Source organism: Pseudophryne corroboree, chromosome 5, assembly GCF_028390025.1.
Source record: "Pseudophryne corroboree isolate aPseCor3 chromosome 5, aPseCor3.hap2, whole genome shotgun sequence".
In the NCBI taxonomy this organism is placed as follows: domain Eukaryota; kingdom Metazoa; phylum Chordata; class Amphibia; order Anura; family Myobatrachidae; genus Pseudophryne; species Pseudophryne corroboree.
In genome coordinates, this window is record NC_086448.1 from 231,628,454 (window position 1) to 231,651,043 (window position 22,590).

The following is a 22,590-nucleotide window of genomic DNA, read 5'->3' on the forward strand; positions in this document are numbered from 1 at the left end:
AATTCCTGAAGATCTGGATACCAGGCCCTTTTTGGCCAATCCAGAACAATGAGGATCGCCTGAACCCTTGTTCTTATAATTTTTATCACCTTTGGAATGAGTGAAAGTGGAGGGAACACACAGACCGACTGAAACACCCACGGTGTCACCAGGGCGTCCACCACTATCGCTTGAGGGTACCTTGACCAATATCTCTGAAGTTTCTTGTTGAGGCGGGACGCCATCATGTCTACTTGAGGAACTCCCAAACGACTTGTCACTTCTGCAAAGACCTCTTGATGAAGACCCCACTCTCCTGGAGGGAGATCGTGTCTGCTGAGGAAGTCTGCTTCTCAGTTGTCCACTCCTGGAATGAAGACTGCTGACAGAGCGCTGGCATGTCTTTCCGCCCAGCGAAGAATCTTCATGGCCTCGGCCATCGCCACTCTGCTCTTTGTTCCGCCTTGGCGGTTTATGTACGCCACTGCTGTCACGTTGTCTGACTGAATCAAGACAGGCAGACCTCGAAGAAGATGTTCTACTTGCAGTATTCCGTTGTAAATGGCTCTTAATTCCAGAATGTTTGTGTAGACAAGCTTCCTGGCTCGACCACTTTCCCTGAACGTTTCTTCCCTGTGTGACTGCTCCCCAGCCTCGGAGGCTTGCATCTGTGGTCACCAGGACACAATCCTGAATCCCGAACCTGCATCCCTCCAGAAGGTGAGAACTGTGCAGCCACCACAGAAGGGAGATTCTGGTTCTAGGAGACCACTGGTCCAACAGGTTCCACTGAAACACCCTGGCATGGACCAGCCATACGGAATGGCCTCGTAGGCCGCCACCATCTTCCCCAGCAACCGAGTGCATTGAAGAACTGACACCTTTGCCGGTTTCAGAATCTGTTTTACCATGTTCTGTATTTCCAGAGCTTTTTCCACTGGAAGAAAAACTCTGCAATTCTGTATCTAGAATCATACCCAGGAACGACAGCCATGTCGTCGGATCAAACTGTGATTTTGGCAAATTTAGGAGCCAACCGTGTTGTTGCAGAATCGTCAGTGAAAGGGCAACATTCTTCAACAATTGCTCCTTGGACCTTGCCTTTATGAGGAGATCGTCCAAGTACGGGATAATTGTGATTCCCTGCTTGCGCAGGAGCATCATCATTTCCGCCATTACTTTGGTGAAAACCCTCGGAGCCGTGGACAGACCAAACGGCAACGTCTGAAATTGGTAATGACAATCCTGCACAGCAAATCTCAGGTAAGCCTGATGTGGAGGATATATGGGGACATGTAAGTAGGCATCTTTTATGTTGACCGACACCATAAAATCCCCCTCTTCCAGACTGGAGATCACTGCTCGGAGATTCCATCTTGAACTTGAATTTTTTCAGAAAGAAATTGAGGGATTTTAGGTTCAGATCCGGTCTGACTGAGCCATCCGGCTTTGGGACCACGAACAGGCTCGAATAAAAGCCCTCCCCCTGTTGAGACAGGGGCACTGTGACAATTACTTTATTTTGACACAACTTTAGTATTGCAGCGTTTACTGTCTCCCTTTCTAGAAGAGAAGCTGGAAAGGCCGATTTGAAAAATCGGTGAGGGGGCAAGTCTTGAAATTCTAACTTGTACCCTTGGGTTACTATGTCTATTATCGAAGGATCCAGGTCCGAGTGCACCCAGACCTGACTGAAGAGTTGGAGACGTGCCCCAACCGGTGCGGACTCCAGCAGAGGATCCCCAGCGTCATGCAGTGGATTTGGTAGAAGCCGGAGAGGACTTCTGCTCTTGGGAACTAGCCACAGCCTGTGACCTTTTTCCCCGTCCTCTCCCCCTCGCAGCAAGGAAGGAGGACCCACGTCCTTTTTTGAATTTATTGGGCCGAAAGGACTGCATCTGATAGTGAGGTGATTTCTTCTGCTGTGCAGGAACACAAGGTAAAAATGAAGACTTACCTGCGGTAGCCGTAGACACCAGGTCAGTGAGGCAGTCACCAAACAAGACTCTACCGTTAAACCGTAGAGACTCCATCGCCTTCTTAGAGTCAGTGTCAGCATTCCATTGATGAATCCACAATTCTCTCCTTGCTGAGACTGCCATGGCATTGGCCCTTGACCCCAAAAGGCCAATATCCCTTACAGCTTCTCTTAAAAATGCGGCAGCATCCCTGATGTGACCCAGAGTCAAAAGCAGACTATCCCTGTCTAGGGTATCTACCTCAGATGACAAGTTATCTGCCCACCTTTCAATAGCGCTACTCACCCATGCCACAGCAACGGCAGGCCTGATTAGCGACCCTGTAGTGACAAATGGATTTTAGTGTATTTTCCTACTTACGATCAACAGGATCCTTTAGGGCTGCCGTGTCAGGGGACGGAAGCGCCACCTTTTTGGATAAACGAGATAATAATAATACTAATTTTAGTTATATAGCGCTCTTTCTCCAATAGGACTCAAGGCGCTTGCGATAAAGTTTTGTCTACCGTGGGGATTGACTCCCACCTTTCCCTGTCCCCACAGATATGCCACTGGAATTCTTTTGGGAACATGTATTTTTTTGTCAGGATTTTCCCAAGCTTTTTCAAAAAGTGCGTTCAGTTCATGAGAGGGAGGAAACGTTACCTCAGGTTGCTTTCCTTTAAACATACAGACCCTAGTATCAAGAACAGCAGTGTCCTCAGTGATATGTAATACTTCTTTTATCGCCACAATCATGTACTGAATACTCTTAGCCAGTTTTCGGATGTAATCTGGCATCAGAGTCCGTGTCGGTATCTGCTATCCGGGTAAATGCACGTTTCTGTGACCCCGAAGGGGTCTGGGCCTATGACAAAGCATCTTCTATGGATTTCCTGTATGTCTGGTTCTTAGACTCAGATTTATCAAATCTCTTAGTCAACTTAGTCACATTTGCGTTTAAAACACTCAACATATTCAATCATCCGTCGGCAGTGCCGACGCGGCCAAAGAATTTTCTGTCCCCACTCCAGCCTCCTCCTGAAAAGAGCATTCAGCCTCAGACATGTCGACACACGTACAGACACCCACAACCACACTGGGGCTATAGGAGACAGACCCACAATAAAGCCTGCCAGAGAGACAGTTCAGCCAGCTCACACCAGCGCCTATCCCGGTACTGAAGCAAGTACCAAGACTGCCCAGACCTGTTAGCGCTTTTTATAAATATAATTTAGCACCAAATCACTTGTACCCCCCCCCCCCCCCCCCCCCGTTTTGCACCGTTACTTGTACAGCAGTGTGGCGGTCAGGGCCAGCGTCTCTGCAGCTTCTGTGATGAGAAAATGGCGCTGGTCAGAGCTGTGTGGGCCAAGCCTAACCCACTACATGGCGCGCTTCAGTCCCGCTTAAAATATCTTTATACTGGCGGGGGTCCCTTAACTAGTGCCTGGGCACTGTTATATCTTATGCCAGTGCTGTTTGAGGTCCCCATGCTGCCCAGGGCGCCCCCCCTGCGCCCTGCAGTGCAGTGTTATGTGTGGGAGCATGGCACGCAGCGCGCCCGCTGCGCGGTACCTCAAACGCAGTCTTCTGCTGTCACTGAAGTCTTCTGATCTTCTCATACTCACCCGGCTTCTGTCTTTAGGCTCTGTGAGGGGGGTGACGGCGCGGCTCCGGGAACAAGCAGCTAGGCATACCAAGTGATCGAACCCTCTGGAGCTAATGGTGTCCAGTAGCCTAAGAAGCAGAGCCCTTGAACTCAGAAGAAGTAGGTCTGCTTCTCTCCCATCAGTCCCACGATGCAGGGAGCCTGTTGCCAGCAGGTCTCCCTGAAAAATAGGATTTTGGTACTTACCAGGTAAATTCTTTTCTTTGAATCCATAGGGGGCACTGGAGTACTCTTGGGATATGGACGGTGTTAGCAAGGACTGGGCACTGAATATTCAAATTTCAGTAACTCTCCTCCCCTCCATACTCCCAGAATACCTCAGTGTTTTTTCCTGAGGCGAACAGGATAGAGAGGATGAACAATGGAGTATTACCTATAATATTATAACATAATGGACAACAATAAAGTTGATACATAACGTAACTGACAACTAACCAGTTGACACCATAACCGATAAATCGGTGAGAATGTGTTACCATAAGATCCCCTGAACTTACCACAACCAGGTAAAACTGCTCTGGGTGGGCGTTCAGTGCCCCCTATGGATTCAAAGAAAAGGATTTACCTGGTAAGTACCAAAATCCTATTTTCTTTTTCATCCACTAGGGGTCACTGGAGTACTCTTGGGACGTACCAAAGCTTCCCTCGTGGGCGGGAGAGCTGTTTGGCACCTGTAACACTAGGCGGCCAAAGCTAGATGCTGATGCCGCAAACGTATTAACTTGTAAAAGCGCACAAACGTGTGCACTGATGACTATGTAGCCGCACGGCAATTCTGCGTCGTAGAAACCCCACGACCAGCTGCCCCTGAAGTTTCCACAGAACGTGTGGATAGAGCTGTTACTGATGTAGGCGGCTGTAACCTAGCATGAAGGTAAGCCTGACGTATGGTCAGTATAATCCATTTGGATAAGGTCTGCTTAGAAGCTGGCCAACCCATTTTGGCAGCATCATAGAGAACAAACAACGTATCCGTCTTACAAACTGTAGACGTTCGGGATACATAAACGCGTAATGCGCGTACCACATCCAAAGTTCCAGACTGTCCTGTTAACACAGGAACTACTATTGGTTGATTGATGTGAACATATGACACTACCTTTTGCCAGAAAGCGGGATTCGTACGAAGCTCCGCTCTGTCATCATGAAACACTACAAACAGTGGCTTGCATGCCAATGCACCCAAATCTGAAACACGCCTTGCCGAAGCTAAGGCTAGGAGGAAAAAAATAAGATTTTACTCACCGGTAAATCTATTTCTCGTAGTCCGTAGTGGATGCTGGGAACTCCGAAAGGACCATGGGGAATAGCGGCTCCGCAGGAGACTGGGCATAACTAAAGAAAGCTTTAGGTCACCTGGTGTGCACTGGCTCCTCCCACTATGACCCTCCTCCAAGCCTCAGTTAGGACACTGTGCCCGGACGAGCTGACATAATAAGGAAGGATTTTGAATCCCGGGTAAGACTCATACCAGCCATACCAATCACACCGTATAACTCGTGATACTATACCCAGTTAACAGTATGAAATACAACTGAGCCTCTCAACAGATGGCTCAACAATAACCCTTTAGTTAACAATAACTATGTACAAGTATTGCAGACAATCCGCACTTGGGATGGGCGCCCAGCATCCACTACGGACTACGAGAAATAGATTTACCGGTGAGTAAAATTTTATTTTCTCTGACGTCCTAGTGGATGCTGGGAACTCCGAAAGGACCATGGGGATTATACCAAAGCTCCCAAACGGGCGGGAGAGTGCGGATGACTCTGCAGCACCGAATGAGAGAACTCCAGGTCCTCCTCAGCCAGGGTATCAATTTTGTAGAATTTTGCAAACGTGTTTGCCCCTGACCAAGTTGCAGCTCGGCAAAGTTGGAAAGCCGAGACCCCTCGGGCAGCTGCCCAAGATGAGCCCACCTTCCTTGTGGAATGGGCTTTTACAGATTTTTGGCTGCGGTAGTCCAGCCGCAGAATGCGCCAGCTGAATTGTGCTACAAATCCAGCGAGCAATAGTCTGCTTAGAAGCAGGAGCAACCAGTTTGTTGGGTGCATACAGGATAAACAGCGAGTCAGTTCTCCTGACTCTAGCCGTCCTGGAAACATAATTTTTCAAGGCCCTGACTACGTCCAGTAACTTGGAATCCTCCAAGTCCCTAGTAGCCGCAGGCACTACAATAGGTTGGTTCAAGTGAAAAGCTGATACCACCTTAGGGAGAAACTGGGGACGAGTCCTCAATTCTGCCCTATCCATATGGAAAATCAGATAAGGACTTTTATATGACAAAGCCGCCAATTCTGATACACGCCTGGCCGAAGCCAAGGCCAATAACATGACCACTTTCCGCGTGAGATATTTTAGATCCACGGTTTTTAGTGGCTCACACCAATGTGATTTTAACAAACTCAACACCACGTTGAGAACCCAAGGTGCCACTGGAGGCACAACCGGGGGCTGAAAATGCAGCACTCCTTTTACAATGTCTGAACTTCAGGTACTGAAGCTAGTTCTTTCGGGAAGAAAATCGACAGAGCCGAGATCTGTATCTTAATGGAGCCTAATTTTAGGCCCATAGACACTCCTGCTTGTAGGAATGCAGAAATCGACCTAGTTGAAATTCCTCTGTTGGGGCCTTTTTTGGCCTCACACCAAGCAACATATTTCCGCCATATGCGGTGATAATGTTTTGCAGTTACATCTTTCCTGGCTTGAATCAGCGTAGGAATGACTTCCTCCGGAATGCCCTTTTCCTTTAGGATCCGGCGTTCAACCGCCATGCCGTCAAAACGTAGCCGCGGTAAGTCTTGGAACAGACAGGGCCCCTGCTGCCGCAGGTCCTGTCTGAGCAGCAGAGGCCATGGGTCCTCTGATATAATTTCTTGAAGTTCTGGGTACCAAGCTCTTCTTGGCCAATCCGGAACCACGAGTATCGTTCTTACTCCTCGCCTTCCTATTATTCTCAGTACCTTTGGTATGAGAGGCAGAGGGGGAAACACATAAACCGACTGGTACACCCACGGTGTTACCAGAGCGTCCACAGCTATCGCCTGAGGGTCCCTTGACCTGGCGCAATATCTTTTATAGTTTTTTGTTGAGGCGGGACGCCATCATGTCCACCTGTGGCCTTTCCCAATGGTGTACAATCCTTTGGAAGACTTCTGGATGAAGTCCCCACTCTCCCGGGTGGAGGTCGTGCCTGCTGAGGAAGTCTGCTTCCCAGTTGTCCACTCCCGGAATGAACACTGCTGACAGTGCTAACACGTGATTTTCCGCCCATCGGAGAATCCTTGTGGCTTCTGCCATCGCCGTCCTGCTTCTCGTGCCGCCCTGTCGATTTACATGGGCGACTGCCGTGATGTTGTCTGACTGGATCAGTACCGGCTGGTTTTGAAGCAGGGGTTTTGCCTGACTTAGGGCATTGTAAATGGCCCTCAGTTCCAGAATATTTATGTGTAGGGAAGTCACCTGACTTGACCAAAGTCCCTGGAAGTTTCTTCCCTGTGTGACTGCCCCCCAGCCTCAAAGGCTGGCATCCATGGTCACTAGGACCTAGTCCTGTATGCCGAACCTGCGGCCCTCTTGAAGATGGGCACTCTGCAGCCACCACAGTAGAGATACCCTGGTCCTTGAAGACAGGGTTATCAGCCGATGCATCTGAAGATGTGATCCGGACCACTTGTCCAACAGATCCCACTGAAAAGTTCTTGCATGGAACCTGCCGAATGGGATTGCTTCGTAGGAAGCTACCATTTTTTCCAGGACTCGCGTGCAATGATGCACCGATACCTGTTTTGGCTTCAGGAGGCTCTGACTAGAGATGACAGCTCCTTGGCTTTCTCCTCCGGGAGAAACACTTATTTCTGGTCTGTGTCCAGAACCATCCCCAGGAACAGTAGACGTGTCGTAGGAACCAGCTGTGACTTTGGACTGTTTAGAATCCAACCGTGCTGTTGTAGCACTTTCCAAAATAGTGCTACCCCGACTAGCAACTGCTCCTTGGACCTCGCCCTTATAAGGAGATTGTCCAAGTACGGGATAATTAAAACTCCCTTTTTTCGAAGGAGTATCATCATTTCGGCCATTACCTTGGTAAACACCCTCGGTGCCATGTACAGTCCAAACGGCAGTGTCTGGACTTGGTAATGGTAATCCTGTACCACAAATCTGAGGTACTCCTGGCGAGGATGGTAAATGGGGACATGCAGGTAAGCATCCTTGATGTCCCGGGATCCCATGTAATCCCCCTCGTCCAGGCTTGCAATAACCGCCCTGAGCGATTCAATCTTGAACTTGAATTTTTTATGTATGTGTTCAAGGATTTTAAATCAGGATTTTGGTACTTACCGATAAATCCCTTTCTCCGATTCCACAGGGGCCACTGGAGTGTAGTTACAATGGGGAGATAGTAGGTGGTATTGGTAGCTGGCACTTTAAAAATTCTCACACTGTGGCTAGCTCCTCCCCTACTATCTCCCCTCCAAGCCAGTCTACGTTAAACTGTGCCCGAGGAGAGCTGTAATAAACAAACCGTAAGGTAGAGGAGGTTAACGACGCCCTGTAAACCAGGCGAACACAAACTAAACCTGGAACAGAACCTGACAAAAAACCAGGCTAGCCTGAACCCAACAAGCAGTCATATGGTGATCTGCAATCGTTAATCAAACAAAAATCAGGAGAAACAGCGCTGGGCGGGCGTCCAGTGGCCCCTGTGGAATCGGAGAAAGGGATTTATCGGTAAGTACCAAAATCCTGATTTCTCCTTCATCCACTAGGGGCCACTGGAGTGTAGTTACAATGGGGACGTCCCAGAGCTCCCAAAAAACGGGTGGGAAAGCGCTGAGAGTCCTGTAAAAACTGCTCGGCCAAACAGTGAAGCAGAGGCCGTAAAAGTGTCAAACTTGTAGAATTTGACAAAACGAATGTCGGTTTGACCAAGTAGCCGCCCGACAAAATATTCATGGAGACCCCGCGGGCGGCTGCCCACGAAGGTCTTACAATGCGCGTAAAGCGCGCTGAAATGGAAAACGGAGGTTCCCTAGTAACCGCCAAGAAGACTGTCTGATGATCAGATGTATCCAACTGTCCAGCATATGCTGGGGCCCCGGCTATTTAGTACGGGAGCATCGTCCAGAGCAAAGAAGAAAAAACACTTCATCGAATAGCCTGAGACCTCTGTAGAGAGAGTTGACGAGCCCTGACAACATTCAGAGAGGATTGAAAACCACTAGTGTCAGATTTATATGAAAAATGGACCTCCCCTCTGGAAGAAACGACCGCTGAGGCCGAAGCCGAGCCCGGGGAGTTGCCAATAGAGTACTCCCTGAACAAGAGGCCGAACTTACGGCCGCTAGGCTAATCTCATTTGGAAGAAAAGCGAAAAAAGGCAGAGACCTAAAATTCCGGTCAGTGTGGTTTGAAGCGCAGCGGAGCAAAAAACCTCCCAGAGAAACCAAAGATGAATGGTAACTGGAAGAAGGGGGAAAAACCCCTTTTATCTTCATTATGTTCCATAAAGTTTTCCCAAAGTGGCAAAAGCGAGAAGAGGTAATAGACTTCTGAAATCGGAGCCCAGTAGGCCTAACCGAACTAGGGAACTCCTCCCTTCTGAGGTCTCGTGAACAGTCACACGGGTAACCGAAACCAGTGTAAAATTGAACAAGGAGAAAAAAGGAGCCTGTTGAAGTAGACAGTCCAGTCGAGGTAGGAGCCAAGGCTCCTCTACTGACAACAGGCGTATCTGTATCTTCAAGTCATGCGTGGCCCAACCAGCGCCACCGAGAGGACTAGCACGCATAATCCCCTCCTGTGTTACTGAACATGAAGTAGAAATAGAAAAGGGGGCAGGATAGAATAACCAGAAAACTCCCCGGAGCCCTGAGGGCCTCCACGGCTACTGCCGTCCGAGAATAATAAAGGGTTAAAGAGTCAGTCAGAACGCCCTGAGGTCGATCCGAAATCTCCGCCCACAGCGGACCAGCTGACAAAACTCCGGGGCATGTTCCCTCACCCAGGAGTCTGACCTGGTGGCTTGATCTGGAAACAAGATTGTTGTCCCCCGTTCCGAGAGGAATGGAGGCGACCACTCATTACGTCGCAACTTGACTGAAGAAATAGAGTCTCTGGTGCCGAGGAATGAAAAAAACCTCTGACGGACCGTGTTGAGAAACGTCTATGCGGAGCATAAATTGGATCTGTGTCGAATCAGAAGCTCGTGGATCCTCCGGATATTCAGAAGCCACCTAATGTACAGAGTGGGATAGTAGCAGTAAATTGTCCCATTAGGGAACCAACGTCACCCACTGCCCTTGAAAAAGAGTTATTCTGTTATCTTCCTAAACTCTGTGGGAGCGGAAGAGAGAAGAGTAAAGGACTTACAGTGAAAATGAGAATCCTGTTAAGGGGGAATCTGAGAAAAGCCTGTCCAACGGAAATCAGTAAACAGGCATCTCTGAAGACAAGGGACACGTAAAACTCCCTTTCTTGTTTAAACTAGCAATCACAGACTAAAAGGATTGTAAGGCCAGAATAGGCCTGTCCGAGCCACTTGGCTTCGGAACGTGAAAAGAAAACAAAGGCCTGAGAACTGTCCTAATTCAAATGATATGTGAAAAACAGGGATCAACACCCTTTGCGGTTAGAAACCTATGGAGCGCAGCCTGCAGTATGACTCTCTTGTCATCGTAAATCAGCCGACCCATGCCGAGGGACTCCTGAGACGGTTGTAACCGCCCAAGCCTTCTCCCATCGACCTGCGCCTACCCTGGGACCCTGCAGGTGTAATGGGTGTATAGGATGACATAAAATCAGACTGGACTGAGGATGTTGAACCTCTGCTTCAGCCTTTTTACCCTGAGAACCCCTGGCGACGAAGATATCACCCGTGTGGAGTCAAAAACCTGAAAGGGCACGAAAAAATCTAAAGGGAAGACCAGTAAAGGTCTGTCTTGGAGCTGGGGCAGTAGTAGGAGAAATCAAAGTGGACCTACCTCCATTGGTTCAAGAAATCCTGCAGAAAGTTCCTTCCCCAGAACCATCTGCCCCGTAGGATTTCATGTTTACTTGTCACTGTCGCAGCCCCAGAGGTCGTCGGGTTAAGACAGCCCAAGCGAAGATGCAGGGTCCGAGTCTGTAGACATGGAGACCTCCAAGGAACATAAAGCAGAATCGTGATTCTGACCTGTATCAAAGTATCAATTGATCCTGATGCGAAGCATCCTGTAACCTAGAGGACAATTGTTCCCCAACCTACCTGCTCCGGATACGGTAGAACCATGCTGCCGCATATGTCGATGGATCCCTGAGCAAGGTTGCCTCAGGAAAACGGCGGCTTGATGGACCGGCGATACACCGAGGTGTATACCCTAGAGAGGTTCTGATACCATCTCCTGCCATCTGCGGGGAAAAGATAGGAAAACAAACCTTGTTTGATACCTGATATTGTGTATTCGGGTGTCTGTCGGCCGCCTACCGGAGCCTGCCCAGCTCATCCGAAACTGAACCAGTCGCTGTCATTTTCGTCAATGGCGTGGAACCCTGATGGACTTGACGTGTCCTCCTCCTTTACCTGCAGTATCAGATGAACTGCTGTATTATGTACCTGTATATTCTGAGACACTGGTTCAGATCCACAGAAAACAGACATCAGTAATGCATGGAATGTTAGCAAAGTTTCTTTTTGGAAAGGTGTGTTTGGTCCCGCTGTGATTTGATCCTGTGACCTTGGAAACCAAAGTCCAAGGGCTTACCTGATGAGCTATTGTCTGGTTAATAGTGACATTACCTGCATCATTGATCAAACAGGGGTGTGCAGGTGCGTGGAGGGCGAAGCAGATGGCTCCGCCGCATACTTCACACCTAAGAGGGAATTCTTCGACTATCCCAGGAGAGACAAACGAAAGGAGAAAAGGTGGGTTAAATAAACAGAGCCCTACGTAAGGTCTGCACTATAATGTGTAGTGACCGATACGATTAAAATAAACTTTCTGGAGCAGCGGAGACCTGAACCAGCAACGCTGCGCTGTGGGACAGGAGTCTTAGCCCTAGGCTATAGGAGTTCTCCTTAAAGTTTTGTTTGGATTCAAACCCCTGTTCAGATACCCGCTACTAGCGTACTGAGCCGCAGCGCTATTTGTCTGATGCCTTACACGCATTCCACAATTACAAATAGCATTAGTAACTAGTGACAACAAGGAATAATAAAAGGAAGGCAACACCCCGCCCTGTATTTAGTGTACCGCTAATTAAGGTGCACCAGATGTTTCTCTGAGGTTCCGCTGGCTTTTCAAAATGGTGACCAGCCTGTGAGAAAGATGGGGGAAAATGTTATGTGCAAGATGTTGTTATTAGAAAACATTGCGGAAGTAGCCTACAGCACCTGGTATTCCCAGGCGGTCTCCCATCCAAGTACTAACCAGGCCTGACCCTGCTTAGTTTCCGAGATCAGACGAGATCGGGCGTGTTCAGGGTGGTGTGGCCGTAGGCTTTTATCCCCTATATCTGGTATTTTATGGATTTATCTATATACATACCTACACGCACTTAAATATATATATCTATATATATACATGCACAAACATAACTATATATGTATATATACACACACACCGTAGGTAAATAAATACTGCACAGTAGATCCTTTTAATTATTATTGAGCTGAGTCCCAGCTACTGTAATAGAGCAGGTTCCCTGATTTGCAAGTAGGGAAATGCTGGGTATAGAGGACTCTACTGCAGGAGGAATGTATCTATATTTCAGCAGCCTGAAGTATCGAAAAGTTACAAATCCCAGAGCTGTTGCCTAGCGACGGGGAGACCTGGGAGCCCGCTGAGTAAAGCGGGTTAACTGTTAATATACCTGGGACTTTATTTGTATTTGTCTCTGAGTATGCAAGATTAGCCCACTGGGCTATAGGAGACACTGCAAATATGAAGCCAGGTCTGTGCAGGGAGGAAATGGCCGCCAGAGTGAAACTCCTCTGGGCTATGCGATAAAATCTATATAGTGGATAACTGGATTAGTGCTGAGCCACTCTGACTATATCACATTCTCCTCAGCACCATGTGCATTAAACTCACATAAATGCCTATTACACTATAACAGTGGCCGGGGAGCGGAGAATGCTGAGCCCGCTGTACAGAGCAGGAGTTAGCTCCGCCCCCCGGCTATGGCGCCTTATTGCAAAACTAAGCGGGAAGCGAGCTGTACCCTCCGCTGGGCCTGCGAGTCACCGCCGGGGAGCGCTGAGCGCTGAGCCCGCTATACAGCGCTAGTAGAGCCCTGTATCTGCTAGCCGCCGCCGGGGAGTGTTGCGCTGAACAGAGCGCGAGTCGCCGCCTGGGAGCAGGGAGCGCTGAGCTCGCTCTACAGAGCGGGACTTAGCTCCGCCCCCTCCGTACAAGGCGCCAAATTTAAACATTGCTTTGCGCTCGAGCGGGATCCCTGTGCCGGCTCTGTGAGTCGCGCTGAGTGGGGATCTGTGCGGGGGGTGCGGGGAGCTGGGGGAGCAGAGGGTTATCAGAATGACACACACCCGTTTTTCAGTCAGGGTTGTATAAACACATACTCAGCCTCCCCCAATCATCCTGTCTGTTTCTCCATGAGGAGGACAGGTAAGGATACAATAAAGTACATTACAGCCCCAGAGAGCCCTTCTGGAGTGGGTTGTACAACAATAAACAGTGCATTGCTCTAAAAACATACATAGCCACCACAAATAAAGTATACTTCACTCACCACTGTGTTCTTGGTGGATCGGCCCCGACACACGCCGCACGCAGCGGCGTCCAGCCGGAATCTTCTGTGGTGGGGTGGTCCCGACACAAGCCGCACGCAGCGGTGTCCGACCATTTTTGATACTCACCGCTGCCATGCTGCCGGAATCTTCTGCTGGATGGAGTGGCCGCGACACGCGCCGCACGCAGCGGTGTCCGCCAACTCAGGAGAGCTCAGTGTCTCCCTCAGCCGGGGCCCATCCCTAGCCGCACGCAGCTGCGATGGGACCCCGCCGGCAGCTCCCACGGTGCAGACTGGCAGTGGCAGAGCTGCCAGTCTGTGAGTGTGTGTAAGAAAAATAAAATAATAAAGAAAAAAGAAGAAAATTCTTCAGCTAAACCCAAGTGAACCAGCTACCTCGGGCACTTAACTAAGACTGGCTTGGAGGGGAGATAGTAGGGGAGGAGCTAGCCACAGTGTGAGAATTTTTAAAGTGCCAGCTACCAATACCACCTACTATCTCCCCATTGTAACTACACTCCAGTGGCCCCTAGTGGATGAAGGAGAAATATAAAATGGGTCACACCGAACCATGCGGTTTCGGTACCCCAAACCGTGTGGAATAGTAACCCCGTCCTTGTTGAAGTAGGGGCACCTTGAGTATTACCTGCTGGGAATACAGCTTATTAATTGCCTCTAGCGCAGCCTCCCTGCCTGAGGGAGTTGTCGGCAAGGCATATTTGAGGAAACGGCGGGGGGGAGACAACTCGAATTCCAGCTTGTACCCCTGAAATACTACTTGAATGAAACAGGGATCCACCTGTGAGCGAGCCCACTGATCGCTGAAATTGTTGAGACGGCCCCCCACCGTACCTGGCTACACCTGTGGAGCCCCCGCGTCATGCTGTGGACTCAGAGGAAGCGAGAGAAGAATTTTGATTCTGGGAACAGGCTGACTGGTGCAGCTTTTTCCCTCTTCCCATGTCTCTGTACAGAAAGGAAGCGCCTTTGACCCGCTTGCTGTTCTGAAGCCGAAAGGACTGTACCTGATAATACAGTGCTTTCTTAGTCTGTGAGGAAACCTGAGGTAAAAATATTTCTTCCCAGCTGTTGCTGTGGATACGAGGTCCCAGAGACCATCCCCAAATAATTCCTCACCCTTATAAGGCAGAATCTCTATGCGCCTTTTAAAGTCAGCATCACCTGTCCAGTGACAGGTCTCTAATACCCTCCTGACAGAATGGACATTACAGGGGGGCGTGGCCTGGCTAGCAAACTGAACAGACGTGCTTGTGCTCAGCTCCTGATATTTGGGTGGAATATATCCCTTTTTGGACCTTTAGCTGGCCCATATCCAAGCCCAACTGGCCCCTGCCTATTATTCTAGCCCCCTGCACCTAGTGAGACGGGTCCCGGAGCCGGAGGAGGCCTCCTGCCTCCTTGCGGGTTGGGGCCTACCTGCTGAACAAAAGCCGGGGGCTAGATTAGTGCTGGGATCCCGACCGCGGTGGACGCATGGTATATGACCCGGCGGTAAGAACCATACCTCACCGGGACCGGCTCTCCGCTTTGTAACCCCATCCGTAGGCTCCGTGTGCGCCGGGAGGCGCCCCGTCCCCACCCGGCGAGGTGAGAGACCCGGCGCGAACAGCCATCTGCACGGAGCTCCGGGGTTGCCGGGACGACAGCCGCGGCTTGCTGGAAGCCGGCGGCCGGCCCCCCCGCCGGGTGACTGAAGTCGGAAGCAGATCCCCTTTGTCTGCCCTTCATAACTCCGAGCCCCACAGACTCCCTCACGGCGGCCTGGAGCAGTGCACTTGGCTGCTGGCGGCCATTTTGGACATAGGACCAGAGACACATTTGGAGTTCTCGGCGGCTGGAAGTGGGGCTGGAGAACCCTGGTCATCGGCTGGACCGTGGTTGGGGGGCTCTGACTGCTGGAACATATCCCCTGCTCCCAATATGCTCCCCTGTGGCAGTGCGGGGAGTGCATTTCTGAGCCTCATCTCGCCCAAAAACTATCTCATTGCTCCCCACCACCCTATCACTAGGAGGGATCAGATCAAACAGGTCCGCAGAAAATAAGAACAAGGGGGACCCCTTGGACCTGTTATCTATATGATACAAAGACCTCCGCTATCAATAATCCTATGCCTTGTTTCACCTATGATATTTGAGGCTGGAGCTCCATCTACTGGCAGCTCTAATATTTGATTTCGGCTCCACGTCAGCCCCTGCTTCTCTCATAATGTGATCCACTGGAATCTGCCCCGAGTCTTGGGACCGCCTATGTCATAATATTAACGCTGTCCTATCCCTGCCACCGGGAGTTAACTAATATATTGATGCAGTGATCTCTCTCACCGCCTTATACGCACACATGTCCATCATGACAAGAGGTAATAAAAAGCAACATGGCGCAGCTGTGACCCAGAGCCTGAAGAAATTTGCCTACTCAGAAGCTAAATCTCCAGGCCAGGAGACTCCCTCGCAACCCGACGTCTCGGACTCAGAGGACTCCGACCATTCTCCATTGACCCGAAAGGATCTCCATTTGCTTTTCCGCGAAATTAAGGAGACGAGGAAATCTGTGCAGGCAGTACAGGCGGAGGTACACTCGGCCATTGCCTCTCTTAAAGCTGACGTTACGGATCTTGGAGACAGGACGGATCACTTGGAGTCTAAAATGGACGAAGTGGTCGCTTTCCAACAGGGGGTAGACGATGATGTACAGGGCTTAAAACAAGAAATGCACCTACTCCTGGAACGTCAGGAAGACCAGGATAATCGGGCGCGCCGGAACAATCTCCGCATCCGGGGGGTCCCCGAAGACGTTGATATGTCATCCCTTCACGACTACCTCAAGAAACTGTTTATGCACCTATCGCCCTCAACCCCGCCAGAACGGTTTCTATTGGTTAGGGCCCATAGGGCTCTCCGCCCTCGCTCCCAAGATCAAGTCCAACCCAGAGATGTTATTCTGCGCTGCCACTATTATTCGGCTAAAGAAGACTGGCTTAGGGAGGCTAGAAAGCTTTCCAAGCTGGATTTCCTGGGTCACTCCCTCCAAATATTCCAGGACATTGCTCCTAGCACACTACTTAAAAGAAAGGAATTCCGACCCATTACCTTGGCCCTCCGGGACAACGGCATTCGCTATAGGTGGGGTTTCCCCTTTCGCATTCTTGTTTGGCACCATAATCGCCTCCACTCGGCTAGGGACCTAGCCGAAGCTAAAGGACTTTTACGCAATCTCGGCATTACCCCGCCTCCAACCTTGTCTGAGTCTCCGCAGCGGATGAACGAGGCTCCTTCCGAGGAGGCGAATATCACTCCGAGACGCTCCCTGAACCGCGACTAGACACGAGTGCCCTCGGCACAAAAATCCGCCTCTGCTAACCCCAACACTTGATGCCGTACCCGCCTAAATATAGCTTTATTTACATGTTATATTACCTCCACGTGTGCTTCTTTTGTTATGATGCAATCTTTTTTCTGTCCTAGCCCCACCTCTGGCCCGGCTCCCCGAGCACCTGGCACAACTAACGAGGCGCTTAGCCTCTGCCCCTGTAGTTAGATGTGCAAAGTGAGTATGGAGCTGTAGTTCCCCCAAGGGAGAGGGTATCCCTTTGTACTGGGAATTGTAGCTCTTGTTATATCAAGAGTGGATACTATCCTCCGATTACGGATTTGGATATCCACTACTATTTTATTAATGTGTGTTAATGTTAGCCCCCGTTCAGGGTAATACTTGTTTTAGGTTTGGTTTGCCACTGTTATTTTACTAGATATTTTATAGGATGGTGGGGATTGGGAACAGTTGCTTATTCCTATATTCCTTAAATATTAGTTCCCAGACTCGGGGCACCACGATGTGTGCCCGTCACCCCTGATGCACCTGGCCCGACCAGGCCGCGTCCCCATATCTGGGTCTTATACCCTAGTCCGGTCGTTGTCACTTAGTGACCCCCTTTGGTTTTCCCCTGACCGGCGCGTTTGGCCAGATGTAGTTTCTTCTGGTCTCCAACCTTCCCCTTTTCCCTATCTCTCCCACGTTTCGCTCCCCCTGTCTCTGTTTCTGCTTTCATGTTCTTATCCTTTTCTTGTCCGTTCGTGTAAAGCTGTCTGCCAAGTGTCATATATACTCACAATCTTTTTGTTCTGGTTTTTCATAGGGCTGCGGTGTCCGGAGGGAGGTGATGAAGCGGTACAAGGCCTGACTGCCCATGGCTCTTAAAGTCTATTCGCACAACGTCAAAGGTTTGAACAGCCCCAACAAACGTACCAAGCTATTCCTATCTCTTAAACAGGCTAAGGGTGACTTGGTATTCCTACAGGAAACCCACTTTAAGAAATCCCTTCACCCTGATTTAAAATCCAAAGCCTACCCCCTTACATTTCATGCGTGTGATGCTACACGCAAGAAAAGGGGGGTCTCCACTCTGATAGCTGCCCACCTTACGTTTGAATTGTTGGAAAGTCATGCAGATAAATCAGGTAGATGGCTTATTCTTGTTGGGAAACTAAATGATAGATTATGTACCCTAGTTAATGTCTACGCCCAAATCAAAATCAAGCTACATTCTTTGGGAAGCTGAGTGCACATTTGACTAGACTTGGCAGAGGAGAGGTCATTGTGGCGGGAGATTTTAATGAGGTGCTGGATGCCTCCATAGATAGGACCTCCCCCCCTCTCTCTCGGTCTTCTGACCGTCCCCGCCCGACCTCGGCATCTCTTGCTCTGCTAGATCTACTGAAACTCCATTTACTATTCGACTCTTTTAGGCTATCTGAACCACTGACCAGAGACTACACCTTCTTTTCCTCTGTACACAAGTCCTACTCTAGAATTGACATGATCCTACTCAGTCGAGACCTGTCCTCTAAACTGAAATCTGCTAGCATTCTCCCTTATGATTTGGTCTGACCATTGCCCGATCACTGCCGACCTCCAATCCATCGCACCACGCCCTCCTCCCGTTTCCTGGCGTTTGAACGATTCCATACTGCATAGCCAGGAGACCACCAGCCAGATTAGAGACTGCATTGCTGACTACTTTCTACTCAATGACCTCCCTGAAACTTCTCCAACCACTCTATGGGAAGCGCATAAAGCCGTGCTACGTGGTCATCTGATTAGCCAGGCGGCTAGATTTAAAAAGTCCCGGGAGCTTAGCTTCCTTTCCCTCTCAACTAAACTCCAAGCTCTTGAGCGCCAACATAAACTCTCTCCTACCCAGACTAATCTAGAGACCCTGTTAGAAGCTAGAAATGCACTGTCACTCTCTCTATCGGAACGTACGGCAAATACTCTTCAGAGACTTAACCAGACCTTCTATGAGAAAGGCGACAAGGCCGATAGAATCCTGGCTTCCCGCCTTAGAGCACAACGATCACGAAATAATATCCTAGCGGTGCATACCGAATCTGGTGAAGTCACGTATGACCCGGGGAGTATAAACAAGGTGTTCCGAGACTATTACAAAAAACTATAATTTAAACCCCTCTGCTCCGAATCCCAGTCCCCCTAACGCTTTAATCTCAGAATTCTTACGCCAAGCCGATCTCCCTCGACTATCTGACACCGACTCTGCGGAGCTGAATAGAGATCACAGAGGAAGAAATAACTGCCGTCCTAAGAACTCTAAAATCCTCTAAAGCCCCGGGCCCTGATGGCTTCTCAGCCTCTTACTATAAAAAATTTGCCCCCTTGTTGGTCCCTCATCTCAGAGTATTGTTCAACGCAGTACTACATGGCACCCCTTTCCCAAGTAGTATGTTGGAGGCTAGAGTCATCGTCATTCACAAAGAGGGTAGAGACCCACGAAAATAAGATTTTACTTACCGATAAATCTATTTCTCGTAGTCCGTAGTGGATGCTGGGACTCCGTCAGGACCATGGGGAACAGCGGCTCCGCAGGAGACAGGGCACAAAATCCAAAAGTTTGACCACTAGGTGGTGTGTACTGGCTCCTCCCCCTATGACCCTCCTCCAAGCCTCAGTTAGGATACTGTGCCCGGACGAGCGTACACAATAAGGAAGGATTTTGAATCCCGGGTAAGACTCATACCAGCCACACCAATCACACCGTACAACTTGTGATCTGAACCCAGTTAACAGTATGACAAACTTAGGAGCCTCTGAACAGACGGCTCACAACAATAACAACCCGATTTTTTTGTAACAATAACTATGTACAAGTATTGCAGACAATCCGCACTTGGGATGGGCGCCCAGCATCCACTACGGACTACGAGAAATAGATTTATCGGTAAGTAAAATCTTATTTTCTCTGACGTCCTAGTGGATGCTGGGACTCCGTCAGGACCATGGGGATTATACCAAAGCTCCCAAACGGGCGGGAGAGTGCGGATGACTCTGCAGCACCGAATGAGAGAACTCCAGGTCCTCCTTAGCCAGGGTATCAAATTTGTAGAATTTTACAAACGTGTTCTCCCCTGACCACGTAGCTGCTCGGCAGAGTTGTAATGCCGAGACCCCTCGGGCAGCCGCCCAAGATGAGCCCACCTTCCTTGTGGAATGGGCCTTGACAGATTTAGGCTGTGGCAGGCCTGCCACAGAATGTGCAAGTTGAATTGTGCTACAAATCCAACGAGCAATCGTCTGCTTAGAAGCAGGAGCACCCAGCTTGTTGGGTGCATACAGTATAAACAGCGAGTCAGATTTTCTGACTCCAGCCGTCCTTGAAATATATATTTTCAATGCTCTGACAACGTCCAGCAACTTGGAATCCTCCAAATCGCTAGTAGCCGCAGGCACCACAATAGGCTGGTTCAGGTGAAACGCTGAAACCACCGTAGGCAGAAAGTGAGGACGCGTCCGCAGTTCTGCCCTGTCCGAATGGAAAATCAGATATGGGCTTTTATACGATAAAGCCGCCAATTCTGACACTCTCCTGGCTGAAGCCAGGGCCAGTAGCATGGTTACTTTCCATGTAAGATATTTCAAATCCACCGATTTGAGTGGCTCAAACCAATGGGATTTGAGAAAATCCAAAACTACATTAAGATCCCACGGTGCCACTGGGGGCACAACCGGGGGCTGTATATGTAGTACTCCTTTTACAAAAGTCTGGACTTCAGGAACTGAAGCCAATTCTTTCTGGAAGAAAATCGACAGGGCCGAAATTTGAACCTTAATGGACCCTAATTTGAGGCCCATAGACAATCCTGTTTGCAGGAAATGTAGGAATCGACCCAGTTGAAATTCCTCCGTCGGGGCTTTCCTGGCCTCACACCACGCAACATATTTTCTCCAAATGCGGTGATAATGTTGTGCAGTCACCTCCTTCCTGGCTTTTACCAGGGTAGGGATTCTTACTCCCCTTTGCCGTATAATTCTCAGTACTTTTGGTATGAGAGGCAGAGGAGGAAACACATACACTGACTGGTACACCCATGGTGTTACCAGAGCGTCTACAGCTATTGCCTGAGGGTCTCTTGACCTGGCGCAATACCTGTCCAGTTTTTTGTTGAGGCGGGACGCCATCATGTCCACCATTGGTTTTTCCCAATGGACCACAATCATGTGGAAGACTTCTGGATGAAGTCCCCACTCTCCCGGGTGCAGATCGTGTCTGCTGAGGAAGTCTGCTTCCCAGTTGTCCACTCCCGGGATGAACACAGCTGACAGTGCTAACACATGATTTTCTGCCCAGCGGAGAATCCTTGCAGCTTCTGCCATTGCCCTCCTGCTTCTTGTGCCGCCCTGTCTGTTTACGTGGGCGACTGCCGTGATGTTGTCCGACTGAATCAACACCGGCTGACCCTGAAGCAGAGGTTTTGCCAGGCTTAGAGCATTGTAGATTGCTCTTAGCTCCAGTATATTTATGTGAAGAGACGTCTCCAGGCTTGACCACACGCCCTGGAAGTTTCTTCCCTGTGTGACCGCTCCTCAGCCTCTCAGGCTGGCATCCGTGGTCACTAGGACCCAGTTCTGTATGCCGAATCTGCGGCCCTCTAACAGATGAGCACTCTGCAACCACCATAGCAGAGACACTTGTCCTTGTGGACAATTTTATCCGCTGATGCATCTGCAGATGCGATCCGGACCATTTGTCCAGCAGATCCCACTGAAAAGTTCGTGCATGGAATCTGCCGAATGGAATCGCTTCGTAAGAAGCTACCATTTTTCCCAGGACTCTTGTGCATTGATGCACAGATACTTTTCCTGGTTTTAGGAGGTTCCTGACTAGATCGGATAACTCCCTGGCTTTCTCCTCCGGAAGAAATACCTTTTTCTGAACAGTGTCCAGAATCATCCCTAGGAACAACAGACGTGTCGTCGGGATCAGTTGGGATTTTGGAAAATTCAGAATCCACCCGTGTTGTTGGAGCACTACTTGGGTTAGTGCTACTCCGACCTCTTCGAAGAAGGATCATCATTTCGGCCATTACCTTGGTAAAGACCCGGGGTGCCGTGGACAATCCAAACGGCAGCGTCTGAAACTGATAATGACAGTTTTGGACCACGAACCTGAGGTACCCTTGGTGTGAAGGACAAATTGAAACATGAAGGTAAGCATCCTTGATGTCCAAGGACACCATAAAATCCCCTTCTTCCAGATTCGCTATCACTGCTCTGAGTGACTCCATCTTGAACTTGAATTTTTGTATGTACAGGTTCAGAGATTTTAGATTTAGAATCGGTCTTACCGAGCCGTCCGGCTTCGGTACCACAAATAGCGTGGAGTAATACCCCTGTCCCTGTTGTAGGAGGGGTACCTTGACTATCACCTGCTGAGAATACAGCTTGTGAATGGCCTCCAATACCGTCGCCCTGTCGGAGGGAGACGTTGGCAAAGCAGACTTTAGGAAACGGCGAGGAGGGGACTTCTCGAATTCCAACCTGTAACCCTGAGATACTACCTGCAGGATCCAGGGGTCCACCTGCGAGTGAGCCCACTGTGCGCTGAAATGTTTGAGGCGACCCCCCACCGCCCGAGTCTGCTTGTAAGGTCCCAGCGTCATGCTGACGCCTTTGTAGAAGCCGGGGAGGGCTTCTGCTCCTGGGAAGGAGCTGCTTGTTGCAGTCTCTTACCCTTTCCTTTGCCTCGGGGCAAATAGGAATGTCCTTTTGCTCGTTTGTTCTTATAGGAACGAAAGGACTGCGGCTTTTTCTGCTGGGAGGTGACCTGGGGTAAAAAGGTGGATTTTCCGGCCGTTGCCGTGGCCACCAGATCCGATAGACCGACCCCAAATAATTCCTCCCCCTTATACGGCAATACTTCCATATGTCGTTTGGAA

At 49.7% G+C, this 22,590-nt stretch overlaps 1 protein-coding gene and 1 non-coding gene across 5 annotated transcripts in view; both read right to left on the bottom strand.

Annotated features, from left to right (window-relative positions):
- The window catches only part of DAZL (deleted in azoospermia like), a 510,616-nt gene that overhangs the window by 372,082 nt on the left and 115,944 nt on the right, over positions 1 to 22,590 (bottom strand). The window lies entirely within an intron of this gene.
- On the bottom strand, positions 11,975 to 12,093 carry LOC134929737 (5S ribosomal RNA). The gene has a single exon (XR_010178629.1). It is a non-coding gene; the product is annotated as a 5S ribosomal RNA (ribosomal RNA).